Here is a 20282-nt window from a genome sequence, read left to right on the forward strand (position 1 = left end):
TTCGTGAAAATACCACGTCAAATGCCAAAGTTTTTCATACAGGCCTCCTATCGTTCGGTTTGTATGGCAGCTGTATGCCATAGTAAGCCGATCTCTAAAATTTCTTCGGAGATCACATTTCTGCCTTGGAAAATAATATATACCAWATTTCGTGAATATATCTCAAATGAGGAAGTTTCCCATGAAAGCATTTAATTTCGATCATTTAGTTTATATGGCAGCTATATGCTATAGTAATCCAATCTGAACAATTTCTTCGGAGATTAGATTGTTGGCTCAGAAAATAATCTATACCAAATTATGTGAATATATCTTGTCAAATGTGGAAGTTTTCCATACAAGAACTTGATTCATATCGTTTAGTTTGTATGGCAGCTATATGTTATAGTTGTCCGATATCGGCAGTTCCGACAAATGAGCAGCTTCTTGGAGACAAAATAACGTTAGCAAAATTTCAAAACGATATCTTAAAAACTGAGGGACTAGTTCGTATACTACATGTACAGACAGATGGACAGACAGACGGACATGGCTAAATCGAAATCAGCTCAACATACTGTTCAATTATATACATACTTTTTAGGGTCTTCGACCCTTTCTTTTGGGGGTTACAAACTTCGTGATAAATTTTATATACCCTGTTCAGGGTATAGAAATAGAAAAGCAATGGTCAACACACTGAATTTTTTTACTTTCTAATTCATAATTGGTATTTGATTTTCACAAAAAAACTCGCATTTCATACCAGTATATTCGTAAAATGGTAACTCTAATGCTTTTCAAAATTTTCTCACATGCTCCAAATTGTTAAAGACCTATTGGAGTAAAGTAGGGACATACCATTGATTCCGTATTTTAAGCAAAGTTTGCAAGTCTGCATTACTAACCAAAAACCAAAAACTTAGCTTTCCAGTAATCTAGGGTAATCATTGTAAAGTAGCTCATAATACATAAATTTTACTGCAAAGTCTTCAAAGAAGTGAACTTTCTTTGTTGCTTAAAGCACTCGTTTAGTGTAAATGTTGCACGCTTGCTTATTATTGTTATTGTACCATATATATTAATACAAATGTAAGAAAAATCTGATTAATTTCATTCTTTTTAAACAAAGTTAACGAACGAATGATGCCAACAAATTATTTAGGTTGCCAAAAAATGTCATGAAATAAGAAGCATTTGTCGCATTAAAGTAAAGTGCTAGTGCCAACTGCCGAGGTCGTAACCACATTGAAACAGTARCACATAACATAATAATTGATCAAATTGCGAATTAATAAAAATTCCTTTTTAAAAGCAATAATAATATAAATATAAGATAAAAATKTATGGATCTGCCAATTGTTTTTAAAAAGAGAGTTTCCAAAAAAATTTTTGAAAGTGTATTAATTTAGAGTTYAAGTGAGGAAATTTTTATGTGAGCTATGTATTATTTTAACGATTACAAAAGAAGTTGTCAGAAGATAGCAAAAATCATGGAATAAAAGATGTGAGTAGAGTTACCATAAGCAAAATGTTTCTCAAAACAAGAAGATGGTAGAAAAACAAAAAAAGTGTTTGAATTAATGAACAATATTTATATTTTCATCTAACCACAATATATTTACATACTTAAAAATGCCACATAATATATTACAGTATATGATAAGGACATATTAAGGGGTTACATGGGTTTCCGCGGGTAAAATTCGGAAAAAAGTTCTTCATCTAAGTCTTTAAGAATTGCAACTAAAAGACCTGTGTAAAATTGAATAAAGATCGCATGAGCAGTTTTCGAGAAATCTTGCCAACCGACTTTAAAAACAGAGTTTCGAGAAAAAGGCGTGTAAGGACGGTAACTTTTGCTTAGCTAGCCTCGAGCGCACAAGTTCTCATATCATATCACAAGTTCTGTATCTCCAAAAATTCAGCACACTATTCTAGAGGTGTTGCAAAATTTAATAAGACAATAAAAGACTAGTAAACAAATGTAACTCCTTAAGTTTCTATGAAATTTGTGACACCAAAAATTAACGCCGGAGATCCATTAAGTTAATTATATATAAAATTATCAGCGAGCTGAGCCGATTTAATTATGTCCATTTGAGTATGCCTATTTCCATGTTTATTTGGCAAAGGTAATTATCACAGGCATCGCTACAAACTATGAACTTACTTGTTTAGATCAAACCACTTTATCATGTACATAGCTGTGATCCAAATATACCGACCAAAATCAAGGTCGCATATTTTTATAATCTTCCATATTAAATCTCATTTCGAATAAAGGTTTCCGTTTTAATTATTTTATTTTAAGCTTCACTAGGACATAAAAATCCTGATGAAATTATGTATTGATAAGACCCACAGCCCAACGGCGACCTACTTTTTACTTCACGCCTTAAGGTGAGCTTTCCTGACGTAGAATATTCGGATTGGGAGGCTGTACAGAAGACCACAAAATACGGCTTCACTGAGACTCCAGTAAAAACGCACTGTAGTGCTAATAAACTTCTGGATAGTGAGTCAGCCAAGTGGAACCTAGTAAATGAAAAAGAAAGAAGATAAGAAGAAGAAGAAGAAGAAGAGAAATGATAAGCAGTAGAAATAGAAGGCCAAAGCGAAGATGAAGAAGGAAAGAATCCGATTAGTAAATCATCGAATAGAACCAATGAGGGTGAGTTTGGCACAAACAACCAGCTGCCAGTGAAATGGAAATAAATGCTTACAAATATAAATGTCCTACAATATTTTTTATTTAACAACTATATCTAGGCTATACAAATAAATTAATTAATCCTATTATATTACAATTCAAATTGTTGGCACATAAGAGGTGCCGAAAAAGGCATTAGTGAACAGTTTGACAAGTTGAGAAAATCCCATAATAACAATACATTTAATTGGTTATATGTCAATTACATGTAATTGATTTGCTATTATTTTCTTTTTGTCCTCCCAATCAATTCATATGATTACTAGGTCAATAGACACTTGCAACTGACGAACTACACAGAAAACGAAAAAACTACATAAAGAAAATAGAAAATAACGTTAATCTCAACAGCATAGCAAATTATTTTCTTGTCACAATTATTGTGTCCAATTGACCACACCAATTGCTCTATTCGTTTTGGCATAATGAAGCTTACCAGCAGCGCTTGATGTGTTACGAGAGAGGGACCGAGCAGCAACTAGGAGCATCAAAGTTTGGTAAATAATGGCAATAAGGGGACTATAATTTTTTGCTCCAAAAGTATACCTCTGTATCTTTAAATAAGTGTTTGGCCTTGAGTATAAACACTTAGGATCATTAGTAGTTCCACATCATTGCATTTGCTCGCTCACTCAATGACCTACACACGCTTAGGGGCCTTTGAGCAAATAAACGCTGATTTCATGTTTAACACTCTAATTTATTATCCTGTTTACCACACTGTCATAAAGCGAATGTGATAACTTTCGCCGTCATTAACGAGATAGGTTTAAGATCTCTACCGTAAAAAGTAGATGTACATATATATACATTCTAAATATMATATATATCGAAGTATACGGMAGAAAGTTAATTTTCTGTAAGYATAAGAAGTTACCTTACGSATATAAATAAGTGTATTTAAYATACCCAAACACACATACAAGTATACATACTAATACTTTTTACCTGTTTCTGCTATCTATTTCATAGACTTTATTTCTATAGAAGAGAAAAACTGAAGAATGGCAACTAACGCACAAGTGATTAAACGATTAAATGYCTGCTGGTCTGTGGCGATGAAATGAAGTGGAAACAGAAGACCCGGGAGACGTCTTTGAATGCGTGACATGGCCACTTCTGGTGTGTCAAGTAGAGTCTAATACCGATTATGTAACAGAGCAAAGGGGATGGTGGTAGACGTTRCACTGAACTAAGCATGCGTTTTATCCACGAACGTTTTGCAAACAACTCAAGCTTATCAACAGACAGTTGAGTCAGACGAAGCTGACATTAGGGGTGTAGAAAGTGCTACAAGGTGAATAACCAAAGAAATCCGTAGGTGACAACTGTGTAATCCAGTGTAAGTTCGTCAAATTTGGGGTAGAGGTAGTCCAATTTATAGTAACAAAAAGGTTAGACTGAGTCGACAACGCACGTGTCGGAAATGTATATGCTTGGATTTGTTCGGAATTGGAAGAAGAGATTTAAAAATGTTTCTTAGTTAGGTAAGTTATTAAGGTTTTGGAAAGATAAGGTGAGTAGGAGAGCGTTAATGCCGTCACTTATTCAGTGGGTATTAAGTAAGGTGGAATATGAGGTAGTTATTTACCAAACAGACTCTAGGTTTATACTTGAATGGGAAAAGGACGAATGAATGAACCTACAGAATGATCTCTTTAAACATTGTGTTTTAAACTGAGAGCCGTACTTAAAACTATGACAAAAACCTAGACCAAGACTAAGAGAGGCCTTGAGAGATTTTTCCACTCACCTTGGATCACCCGCAGGTCCTCCGACTTCGAATCACAACTACTACGATAACCGTAGCTAGCACCGCCACCAGGAAGTCGCTCGGCATTCGGCTGCTAGAGTTCTTCATGATGCAGATGTCTGACCATGAGCGATGAGCATACTGTAATGCAGGCTCCCTATAATATGTCGCCAAGCCGACATCGCCAAGCCGACATCGCCATTGCGAGAATCACCGCTATCATAAGAGCCTTCCTCAACATCACCTACGCTGGCTTAGTCGTCGTCATTCTTTTCATCGTCCTCATCGACTTCCCTATCAGCCGACTAGAAAACGTTAAGAGAAAGTATGTACTTATTAGAAAGTTTTATTGCTTTTTCAATCCTGTTTCTCCTTTTCAATTACGTAATGCTATGTACTCACCATTGCGAGCAGCTGCCGAGTAAAATCGTACCTTCACCATCATTAGATTAACCCCGTCGAGCAATGTTTACCGATGCGGGCTTCGAAAGTAGGTCACATTTGGCGCTGTGACTGCCATCGGACATTTTACATGCAACTTCACGCATCTGCAAAGGCTGCCTACAAGTTAGCGAGCACTGTGTTTGGAGCTAAAGGCAAGCATGCATTCAAACGTATATCGATGTACAAGCCGCAGGGCATATCGGAGTAGTTGAGTTGTGGCAGGAATACCATGGTTGACTTATACATATTTAAATATTTAAATATTCAAATGGCACACGGAGAGAAGTGGTTATTTTTKTTGTTTGCACTACACCACGGCAAGTGAGGTAAAACGTAAATGACATAAGGCAATAAGGAATTATGAATTATTTAAACGTGTTTGGGATCAAAATTTGCATCAATTGTATGTAGGTGTGTGTAAGAATTTTTGTACATATATTTTAGCTATGGTGTGTGCATACATATTATGCCCGATTTTGACATTGGTAAAAAGGTCAGAACCGTATGTAAAAAAGAAGATGATAAAATATGAAAAAAATGTACAAAGGAAGTTGGTGAGTAAATTTGAGTAACAATTGAGAATCCGAAGCATGATGATTACGAGGGGAGTTTAACAAATACTTTGGCAGAAGCAGAAGTCTTTGGAAAAAGTTGCAAATTGTTCCTCCATATAGGCAACTTTGACTCTGTAATAATCCAACATTTTCACTTGTTTAACTACGATTTCTGGAGGTATTCAAAGTAGGCCTCTATGGCACCAATAAAATTCTTTGCTCGACTAATGACGATTGAGAAAAAGGCTTGACGTAGAAAATCTGGAATGACTGAAACGGCGGAAGTATAAGTTGGCGCATTGCCGTGTTGAAAATGTACTTTTTTCTTACTTTTAAGTACTTATTGGTGGACCCTCGTATGTGTGTAAGTGTATGGCCATATGGGCTTACTTTTATCTGGCTTAGGTTAAATTCTTTACGTATGTATAATGAAGTGGGAACGTAGGTATTAAATGCCAAAAAGTGGGAAAACGATGCTCATATTTTTATAAGTTATTATGATAAACGTATGTATGTATATAAATGTTCTGCCTAAACGTTTGGGACACAGAAATTCATTCATATACGAACTAAAGCAAATATTTGGGTTGCCATATCTTTGGAAAATTTGTGCAACTTAAATAATTTGGATATTCAATAGTATAAAATATGATAATGTAAAAACACACTTTGTAAAGCCTCAAAGCACACAGCATACCAAAATGATTCATCAGTGATTATTGAAGAAAAATATCAGATAGTTTCTCAACAGTTTAAGTTCTCAAGTTAATTTGTACAAAAATGTTCTAGGAAATCGAATATTTTTACACATTAGAGGCCGTGACGCAACCGATAGTATGTTTTGTCTATCAGTATTGCATTTTCTTCTGGTATTTTTAATGCTCTTCTTAGGACAACTTCGACTTCTAAGCAGACTTCGTCTCTATAAACTTAAAAGACCTTACACCTTTAATCTACTCTTAATTGCGGCCGAAGATTTACTAATGTCGGGCGATTTCTATATGTACATATATAATTCTAAAGAACTTCATTTGGCAATACCATACATTCACGACTCTGAACTTTATGTACAATGAGTTGTACCAAAATAAATAAATATGTTCAATATTATATCAAAATGAAACAAAGGTGTGGCATTTGTGGATTACTAAATATCTAGCGGAAAAACGTTTAACAAAGAAATTTTTTATTTTAAAACTTTACAGTTGACAGCACTTTTCACCATATTGAATTTAATCAAGACTTCTCCCCTGTACGTAAAGTGATTCACTTATGCTCATGTGGTAAACCWTATTATATATGCAAATATTTGTTTTTTTCGTTACTCCTGTGTCTRCCAACAGATGAGCATGCATTAAGTCGTCACAAACCATCGCAATGAGGATCTGAAAAGGGTGTGCCGTTAGAGTTTTTTAGACACAGTAGTCTACCGACTTTGGCGACGCACATGCGATGTGGTATAAACCGCCTTGACTGCATATACATATGTACATATATCGTTCTCTTGTGTAAAAACATTATGAACATAAACATTTTGAACCACTTCCTGTCATGTGCACATGACGGATTTTAGAAGATTTTAATAAAGTTGGTTATGGTTTCGCTTTCGTCGTCAACCCCTTCAAGCAGCTAACTTCAGTTAATCTCAACAAATGTGGTCTACTCAGACGGCTACGCACTTGTGCAGCAAAACAGAAAAGCTTAGTGGCATTGTAGGCACGGGTTGCGACTACTTAGATAATGTRTATATAMTATATAAGTATGTATGTAGGAAGRTGGATTAAAAGAATATGARACAAGGCAACAAGTCGCTGCATTTTAACAAGTGCGACATGGAGTCTGCTAGGGTACAAGGTTGACAGTGTATTTAGGAAGATGTTGATTTTGTTGTTGCTTTTCGTGACTTTTCAGTTGCATTTCTGCTCAAATGCAATTACGGCATAAGACACTGGTAAACATTTAACATAAGCACTTTCAGCCTCACCTCAGGATGTCGGACGAGAACTGCTACCTACTTGCCGATTGCAAGTGGCCTAGGAGAGTTGTTTTAAGGGGATACATTGGTTTCTTCGGGTAAAAAAAGAAAGGTTTACTTTAACAATTTTCTTGTCATATAAAAGATTAAATATTTTAATAAAATATTAGGAGCAAAGAAACAGAAATTCTGAAATTTTTKAAATAAAATATTTCTGTTGACCCTTCGGAAAAAAAGTCGCGCAGGCTATCTCTTATGGGATCACTAAGATGAAAAACACACACGGAGCACTAAAATGAAAAACCTTAACTTAGAACTTGGATGACGGTTATTAAATTATAATTTTACAAGTAAAACAGATAATATGCCAGTTTATCTACTACATTAAGCTGACCTTTAATTTATCCGAAATTTAAAAATCTCCTAAGGTGAAGAGACAATTARATTTAATAAATTGATTAAATGGTAATTTCTAACATTGTAATTAGACGATAGTATTTATGAGAGACGATAAAATGTGTGCTTTTGCCAAGAAAGTCTCGTTCTTAATAAGATACTCAGTTAACGCTCCTGACATGCTAATGCAGAAGATTGTCAAAAGACGGATTGCCTTTCACTTTCAACTTAATTACTGAGAGGCAATTAGCGTTGTGACCATACTTTGCTGATACGTATATCCCGACGGTTCTAGCCTTCACCCATGTTGGCGAAATTATTCACAATGGAGCAAGTAAAATTTTGTCGAGATTTCGGATCTCATGTTTCTTGTCTAAGCGATTACTTTGCTAATATCAAACCATTTGACGAAATTTTAGGAGCTTTTTATGATCTTCCCATATGCAAAATGAATCGTACTGTATTATTAATGAATATCGAAAACCATACACTCTACGTGGGTAAAAGTATGCACATAATATCCCGTTTTTAAACCATAATTAGACAGGCCACATAATCATATAAGCGGAAATGATGTGAAAAACGAGAGCTTCACACTAACTAAAGTGTAAACAATCGAAAATTAAAACTATGAACACATAAAGGAAAAGCTTAACTCTTAACCATGTGAAAACTAACAAAAGGGTAAACTGCGAAAATGTCCAAAGAACGAAACAAGAAGAAAAGTGGAATCAAAAGCATGAGCAATGCCAGTTTCAATTCTTTGAACTCTACCACAGAAGCACCAGCTCACTACATTTTAAGCTAACTGAGCATACTCACTCCATGTCACTCTTCCATCTTCCCTTTCGGGCACTTCTCAAGCATGCAAAGCTGGCTGTTTTCGGCGCTCGACACGTTCAGTACCTGTAATGATGAACACGATGAAAGGAAAAATAAAGCAAGTATATTATTAAAAAAGTATGAAAGAATTTCGTTAACGGTAATTTGACGCATATCAACAACAAAACGAAAGGAAGATGTGAGTGGGATAACCTTCAGTAGCAATTATGAATATAATAGCTGACGCGTTCCAGCGCACACTGCAGAGCTGGAAGCATTTTTTTAAATATATTTCAAAACGCTCGAAATGGAAAGTTGAAAAACATTAAATCAGTGCAGTGTAAAAAATGTGTGTGTGCGCGGTGAGTAGAGTACATGAAATGAATAACAGTACGTGGCTACGAAACATTTAAAATTTGTTGTTGTTGTTGTACATTTTTACTTCAACATCGCAAATTCGGTTATTCTTCAATGTTGCTCTTTTTCTATCTTGCCACATTATAGCTATTTTATGACTCAATTTGCGCTTACCGTTGCCTTGATGCCATTATTCTCTTCCGCAGACATCACTAAGCGCTGAGGTAGTCAGGTCCACAGAGACGGCTGCATGGACGCCAATCATCGGTAATCCACCTGAAGCGAAATGGAAACGGTAAATAGTTAATTTTTTCTTGAAGAGAGTCCATATATGTACGTATTTAGGAGGAAAAGAAAATTTAATTAATACACAGCGATAGCTAAGTCTCTTATAGGGTAGTTTTTGTTGATACAGAAAAAGAAGCGGTTAAATGCTTTTGTACAAAAACGGATACAAATTAGGTTAGAAAAAACTCCCTATGGTTTTTAATGTCCTTATACTCGTATATGAGGTAGGGGGCATTGGTATTGTGCATTTTAGAGAAACAAATCATTCAACAATTTAGGAGCAAACTTCAATATAGGTACCGTAGAAAAAATATATTTTTTTTATGGTCATTTCATTTGTTGTTAACCCGTAATAGTAACTAATGTTATAGTAACTATGTACATATGTATATTCAACTAGTTCTACCCACGCTTGATGCTGAAATTTAATTGCTCCTGAAACTCAACTTTTCACTAATAAAGCGTTTAATTTTCTTCAGGCTCTGTAAGCTTTTTCGAACGACCACTAAAACTAGGTTTTGACAAAAAATTGCAACAATAAAAATGATAGTAAACAAGCGAAATCATAAGCAGGTAACAGACGTAAAAGATAAAAGCTAATGTAGCCAATGGCGTGTAAACGCTGCCAAACTCACCGTGGTGCGCAGGTGTGCGTGTTGTAGAATGATGATTCCGGCCGTTGAGGGCTGCTGCGCATTAGTCCTCAGTGACACGATTTCGACACACCCCTTGAGACATCTTGTAGCCTGCGGTCGAAGAACACGAGAAAGACGAATTCATACAAAATAACCGTTGGTGGAAGAAGCATAAATGAAATGAAWGAAATACTATACATACTTGTATAAGAAATTTGTAATGTGTTTATATGAAAGTAAGGATTCAAGGTATTTTAAATGGGTGGTAAGATAAAACCACCAACAACCATTCATAGCAATAAAAGTGAGCAATCGATAGAAAACTAAAAGCACAGAGACACACGAGAACGACAGACAAAGTTAAAGTGACGCAGCAGAGCGCGTGAGCGGTAATGGCGCCAAGTAGCAGACTTAAAAACTCAAGCACGGCGGATGCCACAGGCCACATAGAGACACGCAAAGTCATTGCGCAATTTATGTACTTAAGTGGCTGCGTCGCAGATGGGACGTGAAGAAAGATAGTAAAACGAAAATGTCAACATTTGTGTTACCAAATATTGARGAAGACGCAGGAGAAGATAGGCCACGTATTCCACGCAGAGCAGAAGAGAGTGGGAACAATGTGAAGGYAATTATGTAAAAACGTCGGCTGATTTGTAGGTAACTATATGCAGTTGCATCCTCTACACACACTTGAGACTACTGCGTGTGAAGYACCACCAAGGTAGTTACTAGCAATGTGCTAGGGAAGCATACGCTAAGCAGATTTTAAATCAATATATAGTCTATCTGTTAAATAAGGATGAAAAAATATTGATAGCCCCATATGATTGTTGAGATATGACACTATAATACCCCTAGAGTAATTTTAAGTTTGATGCAGTGATGAGTTTTATAAGAGATTTTATGATGATAGACCAGGCAAAAATATTGAGTTTTGGAATGGTGTGGTACTCAGAAATTTTTAAGTAAACAAATTATAATGTAAGAAACTAATTACAAACTGAAGAGGCAAAGAGAAGAAAGCGTATGGTTCCAAATTTTTTTTGAGCGCATCTAAAAATTTTTATAGAATAAATGTCATGGGATAATTGATAGAAAAAAGAAGCTGACGCGATTTGTAAACGTTTGCATATGAAAAAGTTTTACAAAATTATGATAATATTATGCTATCGATAAAATAAGTTGAGATAATATTGCGCCAAAACTRATTGAAAATAAAGTTTTGTCTTTGYTTTATATACAACATAAATTTGAAAACAGTTGCTACCTTCTCCAAGAAGTTTATATATAAACATCAAATCTGTCTTCTTGGTAAGTAATGTGGAAACTTAATTAATTTTTCATTTACAGCATTATTAGAACTTGATTGAGGATAAGAGCAGAGCCGCTATTTGTTTTTATGTAAAAGTTATACAAGAAATATAACTTAGAAGACAGCACAGTTACGTAAATGATTCCAAATACATTATCATTGGTCAACAACAAGTATATTTATAATATTTGGTGGATTGATGTTTGAGAGTTTTTAGTTTGAAATGCTTATCGGCTTCAAATYTAAGCTCAATAGCATTAAAATTGTGTATAAAAATCATGCAAGTTAATTAAACAAATATCTTCAAAAATATCTTMGTAAGACTGCATGAATTCTGCAAATAAACTTGAGATTTCGACGCATTGAACTTACGCTTGACAATCTCGTGATTCAAATTGCAAGAAATTGCGCTGAATAAATTTACTGCTGTGAAGAACGTTCAGAGGAATATGAACGAACATTACTTCGCCCGCATATATAGGTAGCGGTTATGGAAATCAACGCGACATAACATCGGTTAAGTTCTACTTCGATTGTAATATGAGCAAGATAGCTGAAGCAGAGAACACTAAACAACTAATTTTTCGTTCACAAGATTAAGTGCACTCTACAACACATATGGATATCCGCTGCTTTTATAGTGCTTGTAAGAATAATATGCATACAAATAGAAGGCACATATTTATGACAGAACTGCTTTTCCTTTGCATACGGAAGCATTTAAATGGTAACTTAATCTCATAAATAGAACAAAATGTTATAGTACCGAAAGTAATGGCTGATCTTCGCAGATGACCTTCTTGAAGTCCACTGAGATCTCTGAAAAGGTCTACGCCTTGTTTCACTCATTCGGCTTTTTGTGTTCAATGAGTCGTATAACTGATGCATCTCAAAACCAAAATATATGCATATATAATCCAAATAATTACAATATACATTATATAAAGTGAAGTCTAAGACATTATTGTTAACAAGTTGACTTGACTTTCAACCCTTTTATTAGAACAGTAAAAGGCTGCAAAGAGACGAAGCTCTCAAAAACGAAATCCAAGGCAAACTTATTGACGGAGCAAAAAAAAAATTAAAAATACGTGAAGAGAATTGACAATTTGCGTAAAAATGCGAGAAAGCGAGATGTAAATGTTGAACATACCAAAAATCGATTTCTATTGTTGGTCAAGTAGATATAAGACATGTAGATACAAATGTGGCAGTTACCGAAAATAGTATGTGAGAAGTATTTATGAACAAATATAAAACATATTAAACTGTATAATATTTCTAAACTGAGAGAAAAGCTGTTTCTATGTATACATGTAAGTAATATATTTGAGAAATTTATTCAAGCACGCTTTGCATAGTTTACTATGTCATGCAACGTAAAGCATTGGCTAACATCTAAACATCTGGTGTAGCGACCAGCACGCAAGCATAAAGAACAAGCGCTTTGAAATTTTTAATGCAGAAAATTATTTATAATATATGTATGAAATATTCATGAACTTTTTCAACATTTTATGGCTGCTATTCAATTACATAAGTGTTTATTTATAGGTATTTTTGCCCTTCAGATTCCTGCGCATATTGCGTGTCACATTTTAGCTCTTTAACGCCCGACCCTTATTCCTTTAATCACAAAGAATTAAATTTGAATGCATCAGAACTTTAAATACAATATTTGCGTGCGAAGCTTATATGAAAGCATTTACATATAAATATGTAGTATATGACCACTGTGGGCAATAATGGTTATACGTGGCGTATAATTAAATTATAATGTGTTTGGCAGGAGAAATTAKTGATTTATAGTGGAATCAATTTTAGATGACTTACAGTCGAATAATATTTGTTGCTTATTTCACAGTTGAAATTAATAAATGAAGATTTGAAAAAGATTTCTCAATGCTTGCGACCATTTTTAGTATGCTTTGTAAATGACACTTATCCTTAACTATTGACGTACATAATTGCATATATAAGTATTCATAGAAATTTGGTCTGTGTACATCGCAATTTACCAGGTGTACTATTTATTAGCTAATTACTGTCTTTTAATTCTTTAAATAGTCTGGATGCAGCTTCCTTCTGCCATTTCTTCTGTAAAATTTAGTAACTCTGACGCCTTTTCTTAGTCGGTTAACGCACTTTTAGGGATTTTCAACATAACCTTTGTATGGGAGGTAGGCGTGGTTATTATCCGATATCTTCCATTTTTGAACTGTATATAGAAATGTCTGAAGGAAACGACTCTGTATGGTTTGGTTGACATAGCTATAGTAGTTTTCGAGATATGTACAAAAAAGTTAKWAGGGGGCGGGGCCACGCCCACTTTTCCAAAAAAATTACGTTCAAATATGCCCCTCMCTAATGCAATCCTTTGTGCCACATTTCATTTTAATACCTTTATTTATGGCTTTGTTATGACACTTTATAGGTTTTCGGTTTCCGCCATTTTGTGGGCGTGGCAGTAGGCCGATTTTGCCCATCTTTGAACTTGACCTTTTTATGGAGCCAAGAAATACGTGTACCAAGTTTCATCATGATCTCTCAATTTTTACTCAAGTTACAGTTTGCACGGACGGACGGATAGACGGACAGACGGACGGACGGATAGACGGACGGACGGACAGACAGACATCCGAATTTCAACTTTACTCGTCACCCTGATCACTTTGGTATATATAACCCTATATCTGACTCTTTTAGTTTTAGGACTTACAAACAACCGTTATGTGAACAAATCTATAATACTCTCTTTAGCAACTTTGTTGCGAGAGTATAAAAATATATAWATAATATCACTTCTTGATATACCTGGGTATCTGCATATATGTATATTAGGGAGATCAAAAAAAAATGTCTTTTTTTCGTTTGGTACTCTGAAAAATAGGTTCCTAGACACCTCTAAGGTGGAGCATTCAATYTCCTACAAAATCTAAGGAACAAGCTTTTTTTTTCAAATAGTTGCAAGCGACATATAAAGTTTTCTATATGATAATAAGAAAAAATAGAAAATTGTAAGTAGGGCGACCTTCCCGTTGCAATTAAGAACTCATTCTTGGAGAGGCTTCCTTAGAGATGTTCAGGAGCCTATTTTTCGGAGGTCCATAGAAAAAAATAATTTTTTTTGAATCACCCTAATGTATATTCTGTTTTACGATTTAATAACATGTCATATGCATACAGGAATATATTGATATTGAAAACAGCTATTGCCAATTTATTCACTTCCAAATGATTACATCACAAATATGTAGCCTAGCCAAAAAAAAAAAAAATTACGTGATAAATCACAACTTCAACTCTTAGATAACCATATGTCCATACGTCACATAAACATAACCTGTATGCTCACTAAAAGTGCAACATGCTACTATATACATATGTTAAGCACTCAGAAAACCGTCAGAAACATATCCGAGTAAAAGTGGGGTGAAACTTGAAATTTCATAGTTATTTGTTATTCAACACAAATCGACGACATGTCATAAGGTGCACGCCGTTAAGTAACTACGTAGGAAGTGCAAATATATAGACTGGCAAGTCAGGGCCACGGGTAGTGATAAGAATCGAAAATAAAAAGTGAAAACGAAATAAATTTGACATTGAAAATTTGTATTCGAACTTTTATCAGCAGTGGGTAATCAATCCACGAGTATGGGTAATAGGAATAGATAGGTGTGCGGCAGATGAATTACAAACAGAACTTCCTCACGCGAGTCTTGAATTGATATGAGTTCAAATATATGAATCCCACTTAACGTGAACGAATTGAGCGTGTCAMATTGGAGTGTCATTCGAGAAGTCAAAACGCGGTTTGAGTAAATTTATTACCTAAGTAGTTTTCCTTATCCTTTGGCTACTTTCACTAACAGCGTAAATAATTCCATATAATTGTTAAAAAGGGCTGAAATACCATATGTCACCGAATCCAGTAAGTCTGTTTGCCAAGATTATTCTTACTAATACATGTGCTGTGTGCCGCCCAATTTCTCACRTCTCGAATTTAGTCGAAATATTGCGACACATTCAAAGTTGTTTGTCTGCTTATTCACGTTATTGTCGCGACATTTTCGTAAACGTAGTCACTTTGGCACACTTAGCGATTGCATGACAGAGCCATTTGTTTCAATTTGTTTTATATTAGGTTGTCAAAAAAGTCTTGCGGTTTTTTTTTATTGAATTTTCARTTGTTCATAAAATTTTTATTTTGATGACTCATGCCCAGCTCTTGACCGATGCTACGGCTGTTACTATGCCGGTCTCTTTCGACCAATTCAGCGATTTTGCGCAATTTTCGACGACTGGCCTTCCGGAGCGTGGCGCATCTTCGACTACCTCTACACCAGAACGAAAACGTTGAAACCATCGTTGTGCGGTGGAAATAGAAACTGTATCGGGTCCATAAACTGCGCAAATTTTATTGGCGGCTTTTGATGCATTTTTGCCTTTATCGTAGTAGTACTGTAAAATATGCCGTATTTTCTCTTTATTTTGCTCCATGTTTGCGACGCTATAACTCACGAACTACTTGGAAGAAACGACAATCAATCAAACACGTATTAGCGCGTGAAGTATGCTTTCCAAAAAGGTATAGCATAACCCGATTCGACGAATAAAGCTAGAACTACATACGAGCTCTCAGCGCCAACTAGCGAAAATACCGCAATACTTTTTTGACAACCTAATATTAGAGAGATATGTATGAATGTGTTTAGCTGTTTACTATGTACTATAACGTTTGCATTTTTATTGGGTTTTCTATACTTGGACTTACCACTATCTCCCAATTCTAAACGGGCTGCGAACAGGAGCTGCTCACCTCTACCACATACGAAATATCTGTATATTTTTTAATCACATCCGCTTCGCTGAAACGATTGAGAGAATATTAAGAGAATTGAAAAAATATCTTCAGATATGTTAAGGTTTTTTCAAAGTACTATAATAGTTGGGGTTATGTAACTAATATTTTCAATTTAAATACTCTTACGAAATACAATACATAAATTAATTTCCATCATYCATTTGTAATTCTATAACCTTAAAACCTCTTCTATGATTGAGTCAACATCCCTATCGCATTATTATAGAAACTTTGTTATTCGTATCCAATTGGTAAACAAATTGCTTTAAATAACAATGAAAACCCGAAGCCGGCCCTAAAGGTGAACGCAGCAGGTTAGACGAGAACGTCACCGAAACCCAACCATATTCCTGCCGCATAATTTAACAAAGCACATCAAGGTTTGTGCGAGTGCCATAATTTGTGTAAGCTTTTGTTGAAGCGGTGAATTGTTTACGATTGTACCAAACTCGTAAATACCTTGCACATTTTCACGAATGTCGCTTGTCAAACGTACTCATAAATTTCCGGTAACTGACATTCAATTCCGATGCAGAGCAAGAAGAAAGAAAAGGCCTTCCTAGACAGAAAATAGGACAAGAATGGTGAATACCTCCCGATGGCGACGCCAACCGTAAATGTTTGTTGCACGATTAGTGAGCAGTGAGTAGCATATACTACATATGATTGTTTGTTATTGCATAACCACACTCACCTGCATGCTAACGCGCATGGCTCCATGTAGCCGTACYGTGGCATCCACGTATAGAGTGTGCCATCATAGGGCACGTCATTGTAAACGGCACGCTAATACGCACGTAAGTCTTGCTGCGACGAACACGGCTGCATATTGCAGATGCGGCAGCGAACGCTTTCGCCCTTGCAGTCGTTTGTTTTGAAGCTGCGGCGTATTTGTTGCAAGATGCCGCCATTGCAGTTACATAAACAGATCGACCACTTCGACCAGCCGCCAGACAAAACACACTAGTATGCTTTGCTGCTCGATGTGGAGATGATGCTGCTGCTGCTATTCTTGACACGATTTTGCTGCAAAATGCATTAAATTAATATGGGAGAAGACACAACAGCAAAAACAGAAAAACAAGGAAAACGAAACTGTATACATAAATGCGAAAGAGCTAATAAATAAGTTTTTTGGACTACATGCYTATACCATATAATATTAATACCAGAAGTATGAAATGACGTGGCTGCAGTGCTTCGAGAGTACGCCTCCAAATGTTTCTTAGGCGAAATCTAAAGGAAACATTTTCTGTGGATATAGCTCGATAATTATTTATTACTTAGGCATTAAGTTTTGTTCCCCTAATTATTGTGCTTCTACCTCTATCGATGTTTGGCCAAATTTTATATTTTTTTATTGACAGAATCACAGGAGCTCATTGAATCATTGATCATTTGAAAATGTTCAATAACTATTTGAAAATTCGGTTTTTAATTTTGATTCATATAGGAATCGAACCCAAGAGACAAGTTTTTGGATTTTAGATCTCTAGGTATTTCGTTGTAGRTAATATAATTATTATACTATATTTCGAGAATACTAGAAAGAGACAAATGTATGTTTATTATTAAGTATAAAAGGATACAAAGAAGATCTTAAGAAGTCTATTATGTAACAATATTGCATTCTTTTTCATTTTGTGCGCCCGGTTTTTTAATTATGACTCCAGTATATATTTACATGAAGGCACTTGGAGTTTTGTGCCTTTTTATCCTGCCACGACACTTTACGATACTAATTCAGCTACTTCTTAAAATATATGAAATTAATACCAGACATTTCCTGAATAAGTTCACTCACTTCAAGCTCATCTCCAAATCAGAGGCAGTGTACCACGTATCATCGAAAGTTAGAGTGGCATTTAGGAGTTAAGCAACCGATGTTATCTCAATTAAAATTGACATCTAAAAATAGAATAAAAATACAAAATGGTAATGAGTACAGTAGAGAAAAGTAATCAATTAAAAAGTCTAGGAAAAAAATACGCAAGACAACATCCTCTTAAAATATAATAAGTAAAATATTAAAAATCTACTCTACCATATCATTCCCTTACATTTATTTCGGTATATTGGCCTTTCGTGCTGCGTTTTGCATGTTGTTCAAACTGTTATAGTTGTTGTTGTTGCTGACTTTTAAATAATTGATATTTGTCATTTACTGTCAGTCAGTCACGTTGATGCTATTTTTAATGCTAACCGACTTCCACTGAAGTTGGGTCAAAAGGCGAAAGCAAGGATAACCGAGTACCAGCAGTGTCAGTGTCAACCGGCAAAAGTTGCCCGGAGCTCGAGGCGGTTCCATTGACATGACGGCGCCGCGTTCTAGAAGTCTTGCTGTGGCGCTTTAATACCCCATAAAAAATTAACCGCACGTTGCCGGCTGTCAATGTTGTATATAACTGAGAGAAAAATGAGCATAAAACAAAAGCAACAAAAATACGAATGCAGAACAAGACAAAAAGAAGAGTAAAAGCAACAAGGTTGTGACATTTACAAAGAGAGTTTGAGGATTTTAAAGAATACTTCGAACATTCTCATAATTTATATACGCTACTTGCCGTTTAACTTCCCACCCCATATCAATTTGAAGATAATAAATAATAAATTTAGCTCTGACTCTGCAAATTATTTTCCACTTAATTGTAATTCAATATTTTTATGCAAGAATCAGCACATATCCTTAATGTAAAAACAAAAAAAATTATGGAAATTGAAAGTGAAAGCCTCATAAACAAGATACATACATATGTACATAGTTAGCTCACCATCCAGGCGAACGCTCAAGCACCCATCGGCGGTGCTTTTTCCATCTCAATTCTACTCACGTCCATGCCGAATTATTATGCCTGCTTGCGAACTGCTTCACTGCTCGTTCAAGCTTTCAGACAGTCTATTTGGTTGAAACCACGTATCACCAACAAGAGTGGATAGAAATGAAGGCACTTGTTGCAAGAACGGCAACATTTACTATTCGTTAAATTTTTTGAACGCGCGGCTGTTTCAGGACGGACCGACTCCTCATCTGCTGTGGTATGCAGCAGTCGGTAGCATATATTATATAATATCAGCAATACTACAAGTGTTGAATAAGAATTTTCGTGAGTGCTTCCGACAGCTGGGAAAATCTTGCAGTGTGCGGCAACATTGAAATCATCCATGTGCTCAGCATTGCGTGTGTAAAAGGAAAGTAAGATTACTATCTAAGTGTCCATTACGCAATTACTCCAAAAAATTAGGTAGTAACAGCACAGAAGTGACGTTGTTTATTGGCCATTTACTTCTGGTGGAGCTGAGAAAATTGTTTTGCTTCTCAAAGGATGGACATTATAAATAGACGATCGGAAATCTTCAAGTTTTTTACAAGCTTTTAAAGCTCAATGGCTTATTTTGCGAAGTTTTCTTCGGATTATAGTTTATAAATATTTTATTCATTTTAAGTAATTTTTTTTTTTAATTCATTATTTGAAATAATTAAATTAAATACACGATACTTGCGCTTGATTAATTTTTGGAAATATAAATTATTAAATCAAGAAAAATCATTTGGAAAGATATAAAGCATCATCTTTTCTTATGTGAGACTGAACTTAATACAAATTGCAATACCTCACGGCCATTATTAAAACCTTTCAGCCAGTATTAAATTAAAAGCAGGACCTTATAAGAATTTCGATGCTAATTTCGACCATGGGTCACCTTATCCACGCAGTTCATTCTCTCAGTTTTTCTGAAGATTCCAAGGTATTATAATGGATTGTCGCCGGTGCTCTCTTAAAAAAATAATTACGAAAATATATTTCAAACTTCATAGACTTCCTACACTTTGCCTCATTTATTATGGAATCGATAAAAAAATGTTTTACTAGATTATTAAACATTTTTTATGCCCGTTAAAGTTTGGCTTTTGGATAGTGTCAGAGAGCAGATAATCTCAACATGTCTTATATACTATAGTTCAAGTTTGGTTAGTGTTTTGGGTATGAAGCATGCCAATGCTAACACGTAACGAAAAACTTGAATATGTTGCAAAAACAACTGCGAGTAAAGGACTTGATAACATAGCTGAGAACCCCATTTTCACCAAGGGCATGAGACGGCAATTTATGATTATGATATCGGAACCGCCTAGCAAATAGCACTCCAAAAATGAGCCGAAACCGAAAAAAAAAACAAAAGAA

General features: G+C 35.2%; 2 long non-coding RNA genes across 2 annotated transcripts in view; both read right to left on the bottom strand.

Moving 5' to 3' along the window:
- LOC108965150 overlaps positions 1-6501 on the bottom strand; it is a 14406-nt gene extending 7905 nt beyond the window's left edge. The window contains exons 1-2 of the long non-coding RNA XR_001993086.1: positions 4848-6501; positions 4446-4750 (exon numbers count right to left, since the gene is read on the bottom strand). This is a non-coding gene — a long non-coding RNA (uncharacterized LOC108965150). The remainder of the gene's footprint in view (positions 1-4445; positions 4751-4847) is intronic.
- A 2135-nt stretch (positions 6502-8636) lies between these two features.
- Positions 8637-16949, bottom strand: LOC108965154. Its single transcript, XR_001993089.1, has 5 exons — positions 16793-16949; positions 16009-16102; positions 9917-10027; positions 9168-9269; positions 8637-8720 (listed from the first exon to the last, which is right to left on the bottom strand). It is a non-coding gene; the product is annotated as an uncharacterized LOC108965154 (long non-coding RNA).
- Between the last annotated feature and the right edge of the window lie 3333 nt (positions 16950-20282).

The sequence above is a fragment of the Bactrocera latifrons genome, unplaced genomic scaffold, assembly GCF_001853355.1.
Source record: "Bactrocera latifrons isolate USDA-ARS-PBARC rearing strain unplaced genomic scaffold, ASM185335v1 scaffold_135, whole genome shotgun sequence".
NCBI lineage: Eukaryota > Metazoa > Arthropoda > Insecta > Diptera > Tephritidae > Bactrocera > Bactrocera latifrons.